The sequence below is a fragment of the Melanostigma gelatinosum genome (assembly GCF_949748355.1).
Source record: "Melanostigma gelatinosum genome assembly, chromosome: 8".
Classification (NCBI taxonomy): domain Eukaryota; kingdom Metazoa; phylum Chordata; class Actinopteri; order Perciformes; family Zoarcidae; genus Melanostigma; species Melanostigma gelatinosum.
This window is the reverse complement of record NC_136641.1, coordinates 10,558,393-10,580,046: the sequence shown is the minus strand read 5'-3', so window position 1 is coordinate 10,580,046 and position 21,654 is coordinate 10,558,393. Positions and strand designations below refer to the sequence as shown.

At 41.5% G+C, this 21,654-nt stretch overlaps 1 protein-coding gene across 1 annotated transcript in view; it reads right to left on the bottom strand.

Moving 5' to 3' along the window:
• The window catches only part of sema3b (sema domain, immunoglobulin domain (Ig), short basic domain, secreted, (semaphorin) 3B), a 70,764-nt gene extending 49,847 nt beyond the window's left edge, over positions 1 to 20,917 (bottom strand). The window contains exon 1 of the mRNA XM_079273511.1: positions 20,706 to 20,917. The gene's annotated coding sequence lies outside the window, so the exon portion shown is untranslated. The remainder of the gene's footprint in view (positions 1 to 20,705) is intronic.
• Positions 20,918 to 21,654: the final 737 nt, after the last annotated feature.

Genomic DNA, 21,654 nt, shown 5'->3' with positions numbered 1-21,654 from the left:
ATCTGTAGCAAGAACAACACACAATGGGTTGACTCCTGATGTAAGACAGATGCATGTCAAGGCACCACATTGAACCCGACAGCATGTCGGTTAGCGGAGCCACACGGCAGCAAACTCCTTCCCTTGCCATGTGTTTGAGGAAGGATTGTAAAGTAGGTGGTGCCTTTCAACATTGTAAATATGTGGACAGGACTTCACTGGTTAGAGGAAAGAATGAGGGAGCAAAATTTTGAATAAGTTGGTCAGGGAGGCCATACACACACACACACACACACACACACACACAGTTTGGCAGCAGTCCACAACCACAGGAGCATGATGCCATTTGGAGAAGCTCTGAAAGGGATTGCCTCCCTTCCTCATCTTGGTCATTTTTTTCCTATTACAACTCCTAATTAATTTCATCTTCCTTCATCACCTCTTCTTCGTGAATTATCCCATTCCTTCCCTTCATTGTATTTCTTTCCTCTTCACCTCCATGATTTTCCTCTGTCCTGATTCATCAACTTCCCATCCTCCATGACCTTTGTCACCTCCTTCGCATTTATTTTCCACTAAAACAGATAATAAAATAATACGAAATAAAATATGCCTAAATTAAACTAACTGCGAAGGCAGCTTGTACCCATTGCGGTCAATTATTTTGTTCTTCTCTTTGCTACGCATTTCCCCTACTGTAGCTTCCTGCCAGCAAATCCAGTCAATCCATCAGATGGGAAACACATCAAACACCATAAGTTCTGCTCACAGCCGGTATTATCTGCACTCTGTCTAAAGCTGGATAAACAAACCGCACCTGCAGCAGAGATCTGTTCGGGAAATCAACATTGGATGGAAAGATTTCACAGTAATTCAGCTCAAATAAGTCTCTGATTTTGTGACTCCTTCTCTGGTTTTACTTAGACTGCGATGTGTTTTAAAGGCAACAAGTGAGGCAGATCATATGTAGACAATAACTCATATGAGGCATGGCGCAGCTCAGCTGATTGTGCTTTATATGTGAAGGCTAATCTGAATCCAATTAGTTGGATATTCAGAGAGAGCAAACAAGCTTTATTATTTTCCTTGTGGTCTTAATTCATCGTCATCTATTGATATATTCATCAAAGTCTTTTTGTACCACAATTGTGTCAAAAATGATGACTACCATGACAATAAAGTAAAGCACCTTTGAATCATAGTTTGTAATGTAATTATTTTTGAATTGGTGCAATCAATCATTTCTAAAGAGTGAGCGTCACTTCTCTCAGTTGAAGGCCACTGTATACTGTAACTATTTCCATATCCATGCTTTTCTCTGTAATTTGATTACTCATGCCTGTGTTGTAGTGGCTGATGGGTAATTTAATGAAGCTACCAATACTCGCTGGAGAGTGTGTTTCAACAAGAAGCTGAGCATGTAGGCCAGACACAGTTAACACAGTGTGCACTGTAGACAGAGACGGGAGGCAACAAAGATGTGGAAGACGAGACAGAGAGAAGAGGATAATAAAACCAGGAGGGAAAGAAGTGAAGAAAAGAGAAGAGCGAGGAAGGCCCCAGAGGAATAACTGAGGAAAGAACAATACTCATACTCCATTTCATTTCTTCCCTCCTGACAACACTTCTCATTCCTCTGCCATCCTGCTGTCAAATGCCAGAATCCCCCTCGGAACATCTCTACATCAGTTACAGTAACGATCTGTGACATTTTACTGTATATTGTAAATGTCTGGATTCCTACTTTCTATCACCAACTGGTATAAACTGTATAACAGAAACTATAATGTTCATGGCAGCTTTTACCAGTCAAGACTTTACCTGTGAGACTCACAGTTTATTGTTTTTTACTGGCGAGTGAAAATGTCACACATTGTCACACTATTAAAGTAAACACAATTGGAAATTGTAGCATCATGATAAGCAATGAATACGGTGCAGTGGCGTACCGGTTACTAGTAGTCTGGTGGTTTTTCAGTGAAGAGGTATGACAGCATCGTCTACACAGGTGTATGACAAATGATTTGTGGAAAGTGTTAAAACACCACAGCATTGAGCGCCTGTAAAAAGACGTTGCCAACATACCAGAGTTTATCTTTAAAAAAGAAAGTCAGCACAAAGGTTTCTCAAAAATGCATATAGATTCACACAAGCATATTTCTCTCGCTTATTATCCAGTTATGTTTTGTTCCTGGATGACCATAAGACCAATGCAGTATTTATCCTAAACACTCGGTGCCAAGCACAGAGAGGACAAACCACAACATGACCTGGTATGGCTGAACTGCTCTGGTGACCACCTCATCTTTAAAACTAGCGGACCACGGTTGCACACTTATTTCTCTCAGGTCTACACATGAGCAGTTCACAAAGAGACTCACAAACCAGAAACCTGCACCTGTCTGTCTGTCTGGTCATGATAAAATTGTACTAAAACAGATTTCCTTTACTGCATATGAAGTAAATACTAATGTTATGCCACGGTTGTTCTTCAACTAGCTTTCAGCTCAGATTACAGAAGATGGAGATCACATAAAAGATCCTACTTTGTGTTGAGTCTCTAACATTAATACAGTGTTAGAGCAGATCAGTAGCTCATCAGACTAACACTCAATGCACAAAGATATTTAATAATACGCTGAATATGCTGTATTTATTTACACAAATCGGAATCCTACATTTTGCATTATTATTTATAGAAATACAAGAACACAGAGGCCTCAGTATGTAAATCTCAGGCAGACAGAGCAGTGGGAGTGGTACACCATTCACCCTGCCTAATTAATTAACACACTTAACGAGTTCATACTTAACGAGTTCAGCCTGAACACTGCTGCTAATTGGCCATGTCAAATGCATGTGTGCCATGCTAACTGGCTCTTTGATTGGGGCTTCATAGACTTAATGAGCCAATTAGCCACCACAGTCTGCCAGTTCGGTCTCACTATGGCTTATGTCCCTGATTTGGGGCGTATCAGGCACTGGTGAGGATAGATTAGAACAGATACCACTGTCCCTTTGCCAAAGGAAAGCTCTGAAGAAAAGACAAAAAAGACTGGTATGTGTTTCCATCATGTTGCCAGACATTTGAGCGAAACCTGAAAACACCAGGAAGACAGAAGCAGCTACATTTTCTGTAATTTCCATTGGCATGATGTGGTAAATGAGAGAGTTATAATGTTTAGCAGAGAGAGAAAGTGTTATTGGGAGGTAAGGGAATGGGTCAAAAGGTTAGAGAGGCACTCCCCGTTCTGTGCCAGCAAACTTCTGTGAGGGAAACATCAAAAATATTTCCATTTGTTCTCATGTTTCATGTAAAGATTATCAAGATTCCTCATTGAAACCAAATGGGACAGCTATAGGCTATAACGTAGCCCAACTATCCCTTTGGTCGCCATGAGGAATGCGAACAATGAGAGCAAGCCTTTGTAGGCAAACTGCAGGTCAACTGTGGCCACAAGTGCCACAGTATAGACACACATTGTGAAATGTGTGTGTGAGAACACAACACACCCCTCTTGAGAATTCTCCTGATATTTCCGCTCCATGAGTCTTTCTCTGCCCAATCTATCAGCACAATATTGCAAAATTAATTAAAATGTAAAAAAAAAAACATGTAGTCCAGAATGATTGTATGAATATATAGCACAATCAAATAGCACATACTGGTTGGTATTTTTGGGGGCATACAATACCACAGTATGACATTCTGTTAAAAAACAAACAAACAAACCCTTGCTGCAACAATCTCTATTTGTAATTGAGCTTTTCACTAAATGTGAAAAACAGTGCACACTCGTCATTCTAATGTGAAATAATAGTTTATCATAATCCATAACCCTTTCATAATGAAGCAAGGTAGTCTATGCACTGCCTGCATTTGCTACAGTCAGGCAGTACTTCACTGTCTGTTCACCTTTCAATAGATTCTACGAGAGTGTATTTGTTAGTAAAGAATTTCTTTTAGGGTTGGAGCCAAAAAGGTGGAGCAGTTGTAAGCATGTATTAAAACATGATTTACTCTCCTCAACTGCAAAAACTACACCGACAATAAAATCATGGTCCTTCATTCACTACAGCAGTCAAATGTAATTGCTTCAGCGAGGATCAACAGATTTGGATTTGAAGGTACGTAAGAAGATGACAACTGGGATTGACTACAAATCCAAGGCAGCTTTGGCTCACTTCATTTCCTTAAGTGACAACATGTTTGACGTATTGTCGCCTTCTGAGAAGTTACACCGCGTGAGATCTGACCCAGGGATTAGGATCAAATATTCAACTGTCTCTGCTTCAACTGAATTTGAAGCAACACTGCGACTGGCAAATGTGCAACATTCAGCTTGTGGCAAAATAATATGTTCTGAGTATACCTTTGATTAAACTCAAGTAAATTGAGTTCATTAGATGGAGCAGCTAACAATGCTGGCCATGTTAAACGGTCTGTATGTATTTATTTTGCATCTGCCCTGCAGTTTCCCCATGAGCAGCTGCTGCACTTTAAAACTAATCTACAGTATGCAAAAAAAACTAACTCATAAAACTAATTTCTCCAGACAATTCCTTTAGGCTGTGGAGCCCGATGTGGAGTGAATCCTGTACCTGTAAATGGCTTCGGCCCCACTGTAGCTCATCATCCTCTCAGAGGAACCAGCATATAATCCAACAGCGCAAACCAGGATTTGAGACCACTTAGGAAGATGACAGATGGGATTGGTAACAAATCCCCTTATCCTCAGCTCAATTCATTTCCATAAGTGTCTACACGCCTGAAGTCTTGCAGTGAGACACGAAAGTTGCAGCCAAGAGAGGTTTGACGCAGGAGTTTTGTGAATTAGACAAAAAAATGGAAGCCTCTAAAATGATCAGTCAGTGTTGGGTATACAGGAATATTCATACTGCAACGAATGTTGCAATGTGGCGGCCATATTGTGCATGTGTTTGAAAGATAAAGTCACCATAGTCATTCAATGTGAAGGGCTCTGAAATCCCCAGCTTGTTGCAGTGCGCACACACACACACACACACACTCACACACTCAACCACTAAAGAAAGATGCATATGAGCAACAGTCACTTAAGAGTACAACACACACTCAGAGAGGTAAGCAGCAAGAAGGTAATAAGCTTCACTGTGTGTGGCGCTGTCACAGGGAGAGGATTCACACACACACACACACACACACACACACACACACACAGGGGAACGGATTAGAGGATATTGGGTGTCACGTCTACTCTCGCCTCCCCCCCCCTCGCTCTCTCTGTCAAAAAGTAAAGAACTAGAGACTTAAACAAGCTAAATACACCGAGTGTGAGACAGAGAACCAGATCATGAGACTGACTGATGAGTCTAATTGGCCAAGAGAAGAGAGGAGTGCATGTGAACGTGTGAATGAGAAACCATGCAGAGAGACGGGACCAGAACAACATCGGGGTGTATGAGTTTTTCATGAAAGAAAGAATGCAGTCAGGAATTCTTTGAATTGCCTCGATGCCCAGCCTACTCAACCGTCCAATAGGACAAACGCACACACACACACACACACACACACACACACACACACACACACACACACACACGTACACACTGTAGACACATACACATACCAGTCATTCTGTTTGCACAGTGCTCCACTGCGAACTTCATAGGACTCCATCTCTTGGTGCTTTTCCTGGCCAACCTGCACTCTCAGCTCAGGACACCAAAAAAATGACTCGATGAAATATTGTTTGTTGTATTTCCAGGTCTAGTCCAACTAATTCATGAAACTCTCCGAACACAGCAAGGTCATCAAAAGGCACAGGGAAGACAGCAGGTAGTATGTTTATTTGTATGTTGCTTTGTGTGTGCTGGCGTCTAACAAAAGTATTTTCCTTGTGTGACGTGGCTGTCGGTCGTGGTTTTTTATGATAATGTCTCAAAGGTCATGCAATAAAGATTCACTGATTTTAAGAAAAGTGTCAGCATCTTCAATCAACAGTGTGATGTACTCATGCTACACCCAGCGGACAGCTCTGATCAACCGTCGCACAGTAGCGCTGCAGTGTGATAGCTTCGTGTCTCTGTAACGTTTAGCTCTTCCTGTAGTTTATCTTGGCCTCCTTCTCTGCTGACAGCTGTCCTCCTGAAAGCTGCCCTTGGGGTAGGATTCACTTTGCCCAGGTGTGTGCCTCGTAGTGTGTGTGTGTGTGTGTGTGTGTGTATGTGTGTGTGTGCGATGTATAGAGTTACCGAGGGGCCACAGAGTACAGCTGTCTCAGATCTGGGTGAATCAATGCAACACTGGCAGAAAGCTGACACATTCTGTTGACACGCTGTTATTATACACTCAGTTTATTGCTGAGTAAAATGACGTGCACTCTTTTATTTAGATACAGTTTGAATATAACTTTTAAAAATGAAGGGAAAGTCTGGTGAAAGTATGCACAGATTCATGTGACTGTAAGTCATGCATTAAAAAGATACTGATCCGTTACACACACACACACACACACACACACACACACACACAATACAGACAGAGAGGCGACTGTCACAGAAACCTGACTTCAGATGTCACCTTGTGATGTCTTTCTCTCTTTTGTGTCTGTCTCCACACCACCCCTCCTCTGTCGCTCTCGCTTTGTTGCAGGAGTTCTTGTTTCAAAAGTGGGAAATTACCTTATTCATACACAAGACACACAACAGCAACAAACCACCACAGCGCTGCTTTTTCGCTCCCCGTCTCCAAACCTCCGTTCCATAATGAGAAGAGCTCTCCTGCTTGGCACTGCTCTGCAGCAGCAGCAGCTGAGAGGAGAGTGTGATATAACCGAAACGAAGGAAGGGCATTCTGAGGAGAAAGTGATGTTTAGAGTTTCAGAGTTGAACAAACTGCACTTTTCGCTTAATCAGTTCTTTCCTCGTCTTTCCTGCGTTTCTTCATCCCACTTGTTTTCCTTCCTTCTTTTCTTGCCTCTCTTCTGTCTTCTTCATGTACTGCTGTCCTGTCTTTCCCGCTCCTCGTACTTGTTCTCTGTGCTTTCATTATTTAGCACCTGTCGACCGTAGAACAGAAAACCTTGTCAGGCGAATCATCTGACGTAGATGTACACACACACACACACACACACACACACACACCAGACGTTTCTGATTCACATTAGCTAATGTGGAAAGACGGCTGGGCGGAATTACCACGACACCTAATGACTATTTCATGTCACGATGGGAGCAAGAGCGGAGAGGAGGACGAGGAGCCAGAAACAGAACAGGGTTGGATTCAGCGGGTTCTCTCCTTACTTCCTTTCCTTTTCATACTCCATAATTGATCTCACATTCTATGGATGGAGTTCAGTTTTTGACTGACAGGCTCAACGGTACATTGCTGCCAGGGGCAAGCAGGGATTAAGTCTTAATTCAAGGTTTACAGTTTAAATTAAATCTGAATTTCAATCTGAACTGGTTTTCCAGAACTCATCTTGTTTTCTTTTCTTTTCTGTTTTTTTAGATTTATACATCATAAAACCCACTTTACTACAACTTGAGCCCCTTTGATCCCCTCTTTGGAGGTCGGTGTATTGGAGTCAAGCTGTAAAATAATTAATATTTTTGTTACCACACAGATTGAGATAGAAGATAATCACGCAGCTCTCCAAAAAATGCATTTTGGGGTATTTTGTGTTAAGAAAGTGGTTTCAAATTCCAAATCACAGTTCTTTAATTGTGTTGTATTCCTAAAGAAAAGACACATCAGTAACAAGAACTTTTTGGACGATTGCACACATCCACATATTTTTTTAAACAGTCATTTCAGTAATGCCTTTGTTTACATTTTGACTATAACCACCAAATCCCAGACAGTCACTGATCATGTTGCTGATTGTAGTCGGTAGAAGGGTTGCTCGGTCATTATGCCCATTTATTTATACATTTTGGCTTCAAAAAAGTTTTGTACCAAAGAGTTTGGCTACAAAAAAACATTTTTTTAAAGAACTGCCATGTAATTTCAAGCCCAATGTATCTTGGTGACAGATTTGCAGAGAGGAACTGACAACTTTACAGAGTCTTTACAGAGTCTCAGAGCTCATGGAGGATGGATGACAGGACCTCACATAACGCACACTGAGAGATCATAACACACAGCATGGGATGGAAGTGGTTTTACTTTTACACCCTATGGTTCATTGGTTTTCAGAGAGGTCTCCCTTATTTGGCTAATCATTTTGCTTGACTTTTTTTTCCCCCTCTGTTCAGGAAGCGAGCATCAGCATGTCAGTGTGTAGCTACGTCCTGCTGTTAAACCTCCTCTGAAGCACAGCAGCCCTGAAGGACTGAAGGACTGATGACAGGGTTTGAGAAGTGTGTGTGTGTGTGTGTGTGTGTGTGTGTGTGTGTGTGTGTGTGTGTGTGTGTGTGTGTGTGTGTGTGTTAATCTAGGAAAACACAACTTGGTCCCTACGGGGTTAATAAGTTATTGTATTCATTTAGTAATATATTTATTTCTAACATTGAATATTGTTGGTTAGAAAGGTCTTGTGAGCTAAACTCTGACATTTTTAGCCATGACAAATTACAATGTCATGATTCAACAATCATCTGACTGATGAACAAGCAGATTTAGATTTTGTTTGTTACTAATTTTATACGATTAAACATTACTACAAAGTATCTAAATTAGTTTGGAACAAAATCTACACAATGAAATGAATAATGATAAAAAAGGAAAATACTTAAACAAAAGCATGCACATATTTTACATGTTCATTGAGAGGTTTTCATGCACTTTAAATGTTTTTTATACTGACACACAAGAGTTTATGTAAGGGATGGGACAAGCTGTCCATTATCCTTCATGTCTATGTGCCAGACGGTGCTAGCCTCCCCGTCGTCCATTAATTAAAATGAAAGTTGAAGCAGCTATAAAGGGCTATACATCGTTTTTGTGTGTTGAGTGAAGGTGTGCAGGTATGTAGGTTAAAAACAACTGTTGCTCATGTCACGGCCTGCTCTTTTCTCTCCTCCACATTTCCAGCACACAGACTAAACTCCGTGCAGAATGCTGGTCACTCATTATGTCTCAGCCTTTCATCGATCATCATTACTGTCAAAAGATAGACAGAGCTACAGATGCACACAAAGCTTTTCAGGTATTAAGATGTTTTTTTCTCTGCACAGCGCTTGCACAAAGGACAGAACCATGATCTCAAACTTCATTGACTACACAATAAAAATATAAACATGGAGTAAAGTGACTTGTTTTTTCTTAGATCAGTAGCTCGAATTACACTTGCCTGTCCACCGTCATTACCTCATAGAAACGACCTCCTGCTGCACATTTCACATTAATCCAAAGATAATTCCACCTCCCTCATTCTCTACCACCTCCTAATTTATGTTCTCTCCCTTTCATCTCGTGCTCTTACAACAGTCAGCGGTCACAGGTAACATTTAAGTAATCAATCAAGTGTTTTTTGTCCCACATTATGCATTAAAATGCATGCGTAGTATATATGGGCACAATCAAATCTATATATGCAGTGCAAGAACAGATTCTCCCTTTTTTAATCAACACCAGAATTCACATTCTAGGTGGTCATCAAAGGACATATACACACACACACACACACACACACACACACATACATACAAAACCATGGCTCATGAGGGATGCAGTGAGCAGTATATAAGCATATGGGGTCTGAAGCATGAAAGACTGATCTGTTTGAAGCCCCTTCACCCAAACATAAGACACCAGCCAATTGTCCCCATAGTTGCAGTTCATAATCTCTGGTCACATCAAAGACTGTCATCTTTATATTTGAGGATGGTAACTTTCCATTGCTGCCAATGAAAGCAGGTTTGAATTTATATCCATCTTCAAAGTGTTGTTTTTTTTTTGTTCTTCGCCGCTCATTTGAGATATGCATTTCCAGCCTTTATAGCAATATAAGGTATGAGAGGGAGAGAAAAGGCTTGTGACAGAGGGGACAGTAACATGCCACATCATTTAAATACCTGGATAAGCTTTTGCTCTTGTAAACGTGTCGTATGACGTTTGCCGTAGCACAAATACATTTTACTAATCAAAGTCCGCGAAAGTCTGTGTTGGGAGGTCGGGGTGGATGGATGGATGGGTAAAACAAACAGGGCTTTCAGCGAGGACAGCTGTTTCTGTCCCATTTGAAACAAAAGACAAGTCTGAATTTTAATATTACGTTAACAATTAACTAAATGTATAACTTCAGTAATGTAACAATTTTTTTAAACCAAACCATGATGTTCGACAAACCTAACCAAGTTTAGCTGCCTCAACAAGTGGTCAAGTGCACATTTCCATTCACAACCTGATGGTGAATTTAGAAACCTCAAATTTAACTGACGTCCAAAACCTACTTTGTACCATAATGGTGGATCAAAAGGTAAAGCCATCTGGGGCCCATTATTTTTGTGGTACATCTGGGAAAAATTTAATGTAAAAAATGTTCCTCATCTGTACATCTGTCTGAGTATAGGGAAAAGGGTCTCACTCGTTATTTGAAAATAGGGATGCGTTTTCCACTCTTCTACAAATACGAAGACCAGACCTGAAATCTTTCCACACACTGTACTGAAGGTTGCAACTCTCTACGTGTCAAATGTCTTTTCCACAAGACCAGTCGACCCCGAGCCTCCAGCTAAAATACCTTCTCTGTCCATCTGAAAATACCATTTTACTAATGGCCGCAGCTACTGCCACATACCAAACATGCTTCCTGCACAGAATCTGTCAGGATGCTTGACCCGTGCTGTGTTGCTGCGTGTATAACCACGTGTGTGTGTGTGTGTGTGAACAAAGACAAACACACACACACACACGCATATGCCATGTCATAACCATATGCATTCAAACCTGAAAAAATGTACGGTATGTGCAGTATCAACACTATACACACCTTTATAGGTTCACAAAAACATTTGTTATGCTGTTTGTTGTACACAACTGCAAAATCTCAAATTCTCAATCTGGGCACGTTTGAAGACTTTTGATATTATTTCTTCTGATTCTGAAGAGTGATACAATCAATAACAAAATGTCTTTGTTCATCGTCTGTCTGCTTGTTAGTGGGATGAGGCTCGGTATATAGACACACATGTGCTCTCGCACACACACACACACACACACACACACACATTGAAACACGCCCATTGTAGTCCCCAGGTGCGGCTGGTGGAGATGGAGCTCTCTGAAGGTGAGCCCCATGGTGAGCCAAGGCGAGGTGCAGTGCTCTGTGAGTGCCTGTATATCCGTCCTTTCATGTATTCAGTTGTCTATTATGTCTGTATTTGGGGCTGGCAATCATTTGTAAAAAAAAAAAAGGTGTACAAAAGATACATTAAAAATCATGTTTTTTACACACTTGAAAATGTAAGTTACTCATTCTAAACTGTAAAAAATGTAGAAAATTCAAAAAGACAAAAAATAGAAAAGGGCTAGGTTGAATAGAGACTGAGGGGTTGAAGCAGGGGGGGGGGGGTTGAAGAATAGAGAGATGTAGCTTTTATCTGGAGGAGGGGAAGCCAAATTAGAAATGTGGCATGATCCCCCCCTCCTGGGACTGAGTCAATTAGCCTGCCTGGAAGAGCTGCCAAGAGGCTAGGGCTGGGGGATGGTGTCGGTAAAGAGGGTGGTGGTGGAGGTGGTGGGTGACTGGCTAGGCCTAGGGCGTAGGCAAGAGGGTTTTCGTGGGAGGGTGGGTGGATGTGGATGGAAACTGGCTAACAGGGGCTTGCTGGGTGTTGTGCAAGATATTACATAGACTGCAAGATAGTAGAAAAGGTGAACGTTGAAGCATTTCCATATGTGGTTAATACCTGCAGAAGAAAGATGCAGGAGCAACAATTTGTTCATTCAATGTCATCGCAGGCTGGGCACTATATCCCAGCATAGACATGGACAGAGGGAACTTGAACTTTGGACCAGGTCTCTTAGACCATCACAAGTCAGATGCAAGGTTTTAAGGAGGACACAAGAAAGGAAGGATAAAAAACAATGGAACCGAAGGGCTGCTGGTGTATAGGTGCAGCAAACAGCAGCTGTACTGCAGAATTTAACAGGAGATGGAGAGATGGTGGTTAGAGGCTGGAAGTGCTGGCAAAATGCCATTCTCTCACCAAGCAGCTCATCTCGAACCAGATCAATCATTCATGCCCCAAATCACTCCCGGCAATGCATGCTAGCCTCGGCCAAACATTGGCATCAAACTAAAAAAAGTTATAATGAAAATCATTTTGAGGTAACAACAGCAGTGCTGAAAAACAGACTGTTGCAATAAATGCTCACTCAAAATGCTCTCCCTCTCTTGACTTTCAATAACTCTCTGTGATCCGGAGCAGCTGCCAAGCAGCAGTAAGCAGGATTACAGGTGGTGAGAAGAGAAGAAGTTCGGAGTAAGGGGGGTCAAAGACGGAGAAAAAGCAGGGGGAAAAGAAAAGTGGGGAGCCTTCGTGAAGGAGAGGAAGGGAAAGGAGGAGGTAGTCTAAGGAAAGGAGGGAGGAGGTGAGGAAAGGGGGGGGGGGTCAATTCGTAATTGGGGGTTGTTGAGGAAGGTGGAGGGACGAGGTGAAGAGAATAAAAAAGGAGCGAGAGAGTCAAAAGGAGAAAAAACGGAACAAAAGAATGGCTGTGTATGTGTGTATGTTTATTAGTTCCCGAATTAAATACTAGACAGTCCCTGTGTGTGTGGTATCATCGCCAGTGGCAGCAGAGGGTGGCAGGTGACTTGAGTGACAGCTTAAAAAGGAAACGGGAAGGAGAGGAGGCTGTACAGCACGCGCTTAGTAGCATGTCACCAGGCAGGCCTGCGCCTCCTCCCTTATCTGACAGGCACACTGCAGAACAGCAAAATCCCCTGCATAAGCCCCTCTAGCACTCCTCTGGGACGTGTGTGTGTGTGTGTGTGTGTGTGTGTGTGTGTGTGTGTGTGTGTGTGTGTGTGTGTGTGTGTGTGTGTGTGTGTGTGTGTGTGTGTGTGTGTGTGAGAACGGGATGGAGAGAATCTCGTTATTTTCCTGTCTTCCTGTCTTCCTGTGTAAAGCCCTTCTAATTCCACATGATGACCGCTCAAGGTGATGGAACAGGACAGGCCCGGAGTCCAAATTGACGCTCACACACACGCCGATATCTACACGAATTGAGAGTGCAATTTCAGGACACTCTGGTACAGGAGGGGTTGTTCTGCTACAGCGCTGGCCAGAGCCGAACATTCAAGGAGGGAAGAAGATATTAGGAAGGACAGGAAGGGTGTGTGTGTGTGTGTGTGTGTGTGTGTGTGTGTGTGTGTGTGTGTGTGTGTGTGTGTGTGTGTGTGTGTGTGTGTGTGTGTGTGTGTGTGTGTGTGTGTGTGTGTGTGTGTGTGTGTGTAAGAAGGGGGAGTGGAGGGTAAGGAAAGACAGTATTGGAGAAATCTTTCGAGAGAAGCAGAGCTTCTTCTAACAATCTTGTGCATGGAAATAATCCCATATTATCCTGGTGGTATATTTAATATGCTCTTTGTGTAGATTTGATGGTGTGGTGTTTGACTAATACCACATAATACCACATAATACCTACATTTTGGACCAAACGTGTCAATGACGCTCAACGCTTAATGTGTTTTTAGTGTTAGTTGAGTTAGATATCTCTGAACAGGACACAGGATACTAAAAATCCTCAGGACCATGAAACCTCACACTGATCTGCATAGCATTGCAAAACTGTAAATGGAGTGGGTGTTTGCCAACCAGTAGGCCCTTTTCACAGCACCCATTTTGACGTGTTATAGCAGGGTCAACACAGGTGTAATTATGAATTATGGTCCTGTTGTGTCACAGCCATTCCAGTGATCCAGCATGCACTATTATGACCCTGGCCCTCCTAAATGGAACAGGGCCATAATTAATGTTATTAATTACATCTTTGTTTACCCTGCAATGGAATGCCAAAAGGGCTGCTGTGAAAAAGGTCTTACCGTTCCTCTCTGGATCTGGTGTGGAAATGGTAAAATCTCCCGATTTATTAATGGATCTCAAAACGTTAATCTTCTCCTGCTTTTTACTATCAATGAGCAATGCACAACATACGTTCTCCTAAGAACCAACTATGAGCTAAATTTGAGTTGCACTTCTTATTCATCAATTTATATATAACTTTTTATTCATTCAATTATTTAAAATCCATAAATTAAGGAATGTGGAAAAAATCAGATATGATACAATACTGTTAAACCCCAACCCTATTAACAGTAGAAGTACACTTGTATATATCTGCAGAAGAGGACTGTGTGGTAATGCAGTCGGTATGAACACAAGGAATGAGACTTGTCCAAGTCAAGCACAGAGTGTGGTCTGCCAAAAGAAATCAGCCCGAGCCCCATCTACGAAATCATGTTCCTGCTCTTTCTCCTGCAAGACTGTTCCTGCTTTGTACTGCAAGTATATTAAATATTGCAATGGTGACGTTGCACAGTGGGAAGAATAGGAATTCCAGGAGTTAAAATGTGAGGATACCTCCAAATCTGGTGACCCGGATTCTATTCTATTCTTAGCTGCCAGTTTGAATGATTTTTTTCAAACAAAAGGTTTGTTTATCTTTGTGGTTTTATCAAGGTTACACTGGCTGAAACACTTGGAAAGTATGGGTCAGTTTATGCTGCTGTGGCATTGCCAGCAACTCCACATTGATCATGAACAGTTTGAGACAGTTTCTGCTCATTTTGTCAAATTTTAGTTCGAGATCAACTTGAGTTTTTGAGTATAAAGACAAAAACTAAAGAGAAACAATATACATGTTTCCTCACAGTCTTCAAACTTCAAAACTTCAAAGTCTTTTTTTGCTATGGCGCATATACACGCTGCGGCTCTTAGCTCCCAAGAATTTTGCTACATTTTTGTCTTCATTTGTTCTTTTCGTATCTATCGCTAATGACATACATTCACCAACATCTGAAAAGGAAGTGTGGGGAGTAAGTGCAGCAGACTTTGAGACGAACACCGCCCACGGCCGACCAACCAGCCAGACCTGCCGGAACAAACGCCACCAAACTGCCCCAGGGAGGGGAGGGAGGAGAGCTGAGATGGAAGCTAAGCTAACCCAGCTAGGACCTAAGGCTACTCCACTACCCAGCCGACTGCTGGCTGTCTGATGTCCGGTGGCAGAAAAATAAGATGTCATGTGTTGTTTTACAAATGAGCTACAACTGAATTTCGTTGTGCATCCCTGTGTTGCATCATAACAATAAATGATCCTTGAATCCCGAACGAGTCAACCCATCAGTTTAACATTACACGTCCATCCATTCATTGTGAACATCCCACTCATAGTGAACTGAAATCAACTGCCCTCTCTTCAGCTTCGGGCCATCAGCATGTTTAAGTGATCTGCAGATCTTATCTGATGACACAGAGTCACATTACCATTAACCATCCCAGTATCTACGACATCTGTCCTGATACGTAACCCTAATCAACCTCATTGTCGTGTTTTGGGTCTCTGGTTTAATCTGATGACATCTTGCTACTGATCCATCAATGAATTCACTTCTTCCTCCTAGTCCGACGCCATCACTTAGCTGTTCACTTATATGGAGCCTCAGGTGATCTGATACTGTGAGGAATGTGTTTCCTTTTTCTTTAGTTTATCAGATATTTGTTTACTTATTCTTGGATCAGGTATATCCTAATTTAAATCACAATTGTATGCATTTCACACTGTGCCAACGAGGTATTGATTAAGACCTTCAACTGAGTTCTGGAGATGGGTCAATAAAGTACCACATTTTCTTTTCACCAAAAACATTTTTAAATCAATGATTTTTGGTTTTATACTGATGAGACCTACTGCTGCTTCTTAATATGTAACATCTGGGTGCAATATAAATATTGTCTACTCTCCTATTGCTTTCCTCATGACAATAGAAAATCGGTCTAGCACATTAAGACGCATTGTCTTTTTACCAAGCGTGTAAAACATGTCTTCAACAAAACATTCTCGAGTCTACTTGTATGCTAAGAAGCTGTGACGATCAGGTTTGGACAAAAACGTCCAATTTCGACTTCTTTGTTCTCTCAACAAAATCTGCCATTTGTGCAGCTTCCTCTTTCTTCCTTTCTCAACCGCTTCACCTTAAATGATGCCTAACATCAGTTAAGGTGTTTTCCACCATGTTATCTACGCTAGAGTATCATCATTACCTGCCTTTTTAACACGGTGATGAATTTGAGAGACACTCTTCTCTGACCTCATGTTCAACCCTTTTGTTATCCATCCATCCATGTGTTGAGGTTATCTGCACGTATCAAATGACACCTTTAAAACAGGGGGTCTATTAGCTGCTATCTTATCCTATAACTCCTGAATGGTGGAAATGATTGCTTAAACGTATCATGCATAGTTATTGTAACATTTGTGAATGTAAGAATTACAAACTTCAGCACAAATGTTTCATTAAAGGTTTAATAACACTTTCTAATGTAACACAAACATGCACACATGCACTTATAGTTTATTACTTTAAATAGTAAAAACTGTCAATTTATTTCAATGATTTGCAGCATTGTGTTCAATTATTTACTGGAGCTTAATAATTTATTTATTCAAGAATATTTTTATTGATATATATGTTTTTGCTTTACCTTCTATAGCTGACCTTGCAACAAGATCAAATCCTTTAAATTTAGATTCAGCAGGTAAGTGTCAAAATATTGCAGGAAATTCCTTTTTGATGTGTGTGAGCATCATGTCATATCCTTATCATCTGTGCTCATGATCATGAAGTGTGAAAACTACACATTTCTAACAAAAATAGGACATAAATAAGACAGTATATACACAAATCCAGTGCTGCATACACCTATATACACACATTTGTGCAGACATAGCCATTATACATGTCATATACTGTAACACACACACACACACACACACACAAAACTCCTTCCCTCCCACACACAACTACATTTGTACCCTTCATTAGCCGCAACTTTCAAATCAAGGGCAAGTATCATGTTTAGTCTTAATCAGAAGGATTGTAAAATAAAACAATAAATAAATAAATAAAAGAAACTGCTGAAAGTTTGATGCTGAACAGCATTTTGCTTTTTATTTAAATGAGGGAACAACCTCCGCTACCGTCTGTCCCCTCTGGCTGTATGGGAAAAAGTCAATATTTCAAGAGAGCATAGACACTCATTAAATATTTCAAACAAAGAAGGACCGGCATCGCTACCCAGTCTCGCTCTCTCTCAGTTCGCTGTAACTTATTTTCCTACACTCTTCCCTTTATTCACGTGAAGCTTGAAAAGATAAATAGGCAACCAAAACAAAGCTAATAGACCAACACTGACAGTCCAAGAGAATATATTGATCCTGTGGTATATACGTACATGTACAGTACATATAGGTACCACACTGTCCTACATCTCAACATTTGTACCTGTACTTTCTGCTGACGAGGTAGATATTTCAGGCTGTGGAATGGGTTAAGAGGAAGGTTAATGGATTTTTCCAGTGAGAAAGGGTTGAAATGGGGGTTAATGGGTTTCAAGGTGTGGCAGTGGATCAGTGTATAGCCATTTCAACCATAAAGTTACCTTGGTGATCAATTCATCACCAGGCAATCAGCAGACCCACCTTGAACCCACAGGAGCTGTTGGGTTAAATAAATGACCACTTTACTGCTCTCTCTTGTCAAATGACTGAACACACTTGAAGAGGGAATGCGATTTATTTGCTGCTCTAAACACTCTGCCTGTCTGTCCAGGAAAAATATATTCTGACACACAGGGAGTGATGTGTTTTTGGAATACACAGAAGAAGAGCTGGGAATTTGCATGAGCAGCATTTGCCACCATGCCAGAGCAGACAATGCAAAGAGTGACATCTACAGAAAGAACATGCCAGATAAAAGTACTGCAGGCTGTTCTCATACTGTGTTTGTAGCTATACATACGAAACGTTGTGCATTCATATACAACCCACATAATCAATAATCCACATAATCCTGAACTAGGACAGATGACGTAGTATAAAGAGAGTTAATGTCCACTAATGGAGGAGGTTGTCATGTATGGGTGGGTAAAATAACACAGGAGTCAACGTTTATTTATTGGTCACTTAACTTCATACTTAAGTAATATCCTTCTGTACTTATTTTAACCCAAACATAGTTGGTTAGTTTTTTTGCCTTAATTTAACCAAGCATTTCAAACATTCTTAATTTAACCCAAACCACAATCTTTTCCCAAAGCTAACCAATTAGCATTGTTGCCAAAACACCTCTTGGGGCTTGAGCAGGTGCACAGATCGCTTGTGTTGCTGGATATTCGGAGGAAAAATAAGTTTAGTACTGGCCCATAACGATACATTGCTTTCTATTCATTTGGTGCCCATAACACACGAGGCAGCACTGTAGAAAGGAAGAAGGGGCTTACAATGTCCGAAAGAGTAGCGCAAACACATTTTTAATTGTTAAAACATTTCTCTTCGGCACAACTTCTCAAAAGTGAGGTTAACATCCTGAACCTCGGGCTCCTGCTAATGACGGAAGAGTTTATCAAGTCATAAACAGTGATGTGCTAACTTTTCATGTCCAATCTGGCACCTATTAATCAAACCTTTGTTTTGTAAGCTGCTGGCCTCTTCAAAAATCATGAAACCATTGCCATTTCTTTTTCACGTTTGTAATTTGTTGTCATTCAAGTTTGCTACTTACCTACAGAACATATTCAGCCTAATTCTTAACTACATGTACAATCCATCATGGATCTCAATCAGGCCTGATGGTGTGAGGATCTTACTGTGTTTTAAGAGGTTCCTTATATGTCCTACCTGTACTTATTGTTCTTTTTTTATTCTACAGCAAGAGAATAGCCATCAAAAAAGAATGCAATGAGCAGTAAAGTACTCCACTGATTTAGTGTTGCATGACAATAACATTGTCAGACTGACACAATGGACAACACAGCAGAATATGTTGTCTTTTTTTATTCCTTCGGCCACATTCATTACCCACAATACAACACAGTTCGGGAGCAGATTGGGGTGTGGTTTGCTAGTAGCTGCAAATGTAGCCTGAAGCAGAGATGAGGTGCAGCTACAGAGGTTTGGTAAACTCACTTCTCTCAAACTTCACACAATGATGTTTATCATTTTCAAACTTGTAGTCTTAAAACCCAAGCCACGCTGACTCAAGTGACATCACTTGAGGACATTTATCAGACTTTACACAGCCTCCTCTGGAGCTGTACAAGTCTTTAAACAACTTTTGTTGACCTGTCAACTTTGATGTGTAAAAACTCTAATAAGCCATACGTTCAAGAAAATGGCCTCCTGTATGCTGAAGATCACTGTGAAGTGGAGGTTTCCATTAAAGCAACCAAGATGAAAGACCTTTGTGCGAGAGCACAATTAACACAGCACAGGATAACTATCATCCAACACCTTGTTGGACCATCCACTGCAGCCAGAACACACCTCACTGCACAAGGTAAAGGGGTTCATTTGTGGTTCAACAGTGTGGTAATGGAAGGGTTACTGTGCGGGTTGAAGTGGGTTTCGGGTGAAGGGGTTATACAGACCAGTGAGACCTGGGATTACAAGACTGAATAGGAGAGATGACAGACAAAATACACACCTGCGAGTTTCAAAACACGTATACACCCACTGATGCACAAAAACATGCTGGTGAAGGCTAAAAAAAGAAGATGCTGATACTACAAATAGCATAAAAGAGACCAGATATTTAAAGCTTTATAAAAAGCAGATGGATTGTCAAAGAGAGGATGAAGAGGAGAAAGGAGAGGGGTGGAAGAAAGGATGAGAGCACGGCAGAGTGGCACGGGATAAGCCTCTGTCATTAGTTGTGGGATTTCAATGGAAACCTGCAGGAAAAGGCAGAAGTAAATGAGATTAGGGAACAAAAGTGGCAGTGTGGCAGCATGGAGGGTAGAGGGAGGAGTGCGGGGATGAGGCACACAATAACCACAGGTGAAAGGACCAAAGACTTCTAATCCTCTATATATCCACTGGTTTCTTTATCCAACACTGATTTATAGTCTGTTAAAAATTCATATAATGCGTAATTGTGCTTGTGAGCGTTGCACAAAAAGCGTTTAAAAGCAAACACTGTTACCATTTCAAGGCTTTACTATGGAGGCAGACCTTATTATTATGTTCCCAGACTGAAAACATAACTTCGGTGCGTCTAACCAATGCCAACTGAAAAAGACAGATTCTCTGCAAAAGCGATAATAATTCCCCTTATTAAATCCCCCACTTCCACTGGTGGACCATCAGGAAATAAAACATCCAAGACACACATTCCCCCACATACACGGAAACTCCTCTCACATTTTCCCCTTTCCTGATTCAAGCTCAGTTGACTCTCTGTCCAGCCATGCTATCATATTGCTCAAGGAAATCACCCTAATGACACCAAACCAAACCAGCAACACACATCCAGAGCGGAGTAATTCCAGCAACAACACACAGGGTATTCCCCCAGTTTCAGTATAACTTGAGGAAACTGAAATCATCCCACTTTTTTGGCTCTGCTATTAAGAGCCATTTAATAAATGAATGTAACAGAACAGCACAGCATAGACATTTCACTTTCACATTTACACTAAATCAGTCAAACACACCTCCCTCATTACTTACTAAATTAAAACGTCTGATAAATACCTGTACTCATATGGACATAGATGCTGTCAGAGAATTAAAACCTCACCTTCATCAGCAGCTTCCTCTGCCTGCGTCCCGGTTCAGTCCTCAGCACCTCCTAGTCACTCTCCCCCTTGGCAGGTGCCATCATGGTCAAATAGTCCACAGGAAAGGGCTGGAATGGGCTATCCTCTAATGTTCTCAGTCGCTCTCTTTCTGTCTTATTCTCTCTTTCTGTCTTATTCTCTCTTCCTCTGAGTCCTTTTTAGGTTTGTATCACCACAAGAAAAGCAGCATGTGTTTGTGTCAGTGTGTGTTTGCGCACAACTCCAAAGGTCCTGAAATTCCTAAGTCCTGCGCTAAAGAGCGAGCGTGGCTGAGCTCCCTCTCTGTGTCTCTCTCTCTCTCTCTCTCTCTGCACTCCTTTTCTTTTTCCTCTCGCTCCCGGCCGGGCAGAGAGGAGGGGAAGACAGCCAGGGGGTGGGACGTAAGACAGAAGCAGCTTTCAGCCAACTCTTTCTCTATCTCTTCTTTCTTCCCCCCTCTGTCCCTCTCCTCGCGTCTCAGTCTTTCTTGGCTAACTTTTACTTGTTCTCTCCTTTGGCTTGTTCTCTGTGACAGATACTCTTTCACTGCTCAGCAAGGCGTGAAAGCAAAGCTCTCTCTGTCGCACGCACACACACACACACACACACACACGCTCTCACACCCTCCTCTTTCTTTCAACGCCACTCCCTCTGCCACAGTCCAGAGGTAAAGTCACTCCCTGGCTGTGTCACCCAGCCGCAGTGTCTTTCTCCTTCTATTATGATTCAACATGCTTCATCACCAACGGTTCAGTACTGTGTGGGCTCCGTGTGTCTGTATGTTTCTAAGTGATCCAGCAAGTTGTTTGGCGGATGTGGTCATGATACGGATCAGTGTGACTGGGATAAGGGTGCACTTAACACTTGGGATTCATTTCAGTTGAAGTTCCTTCACAAAGTTCACAGATTCTTTAAGATGTCCTTGACCTT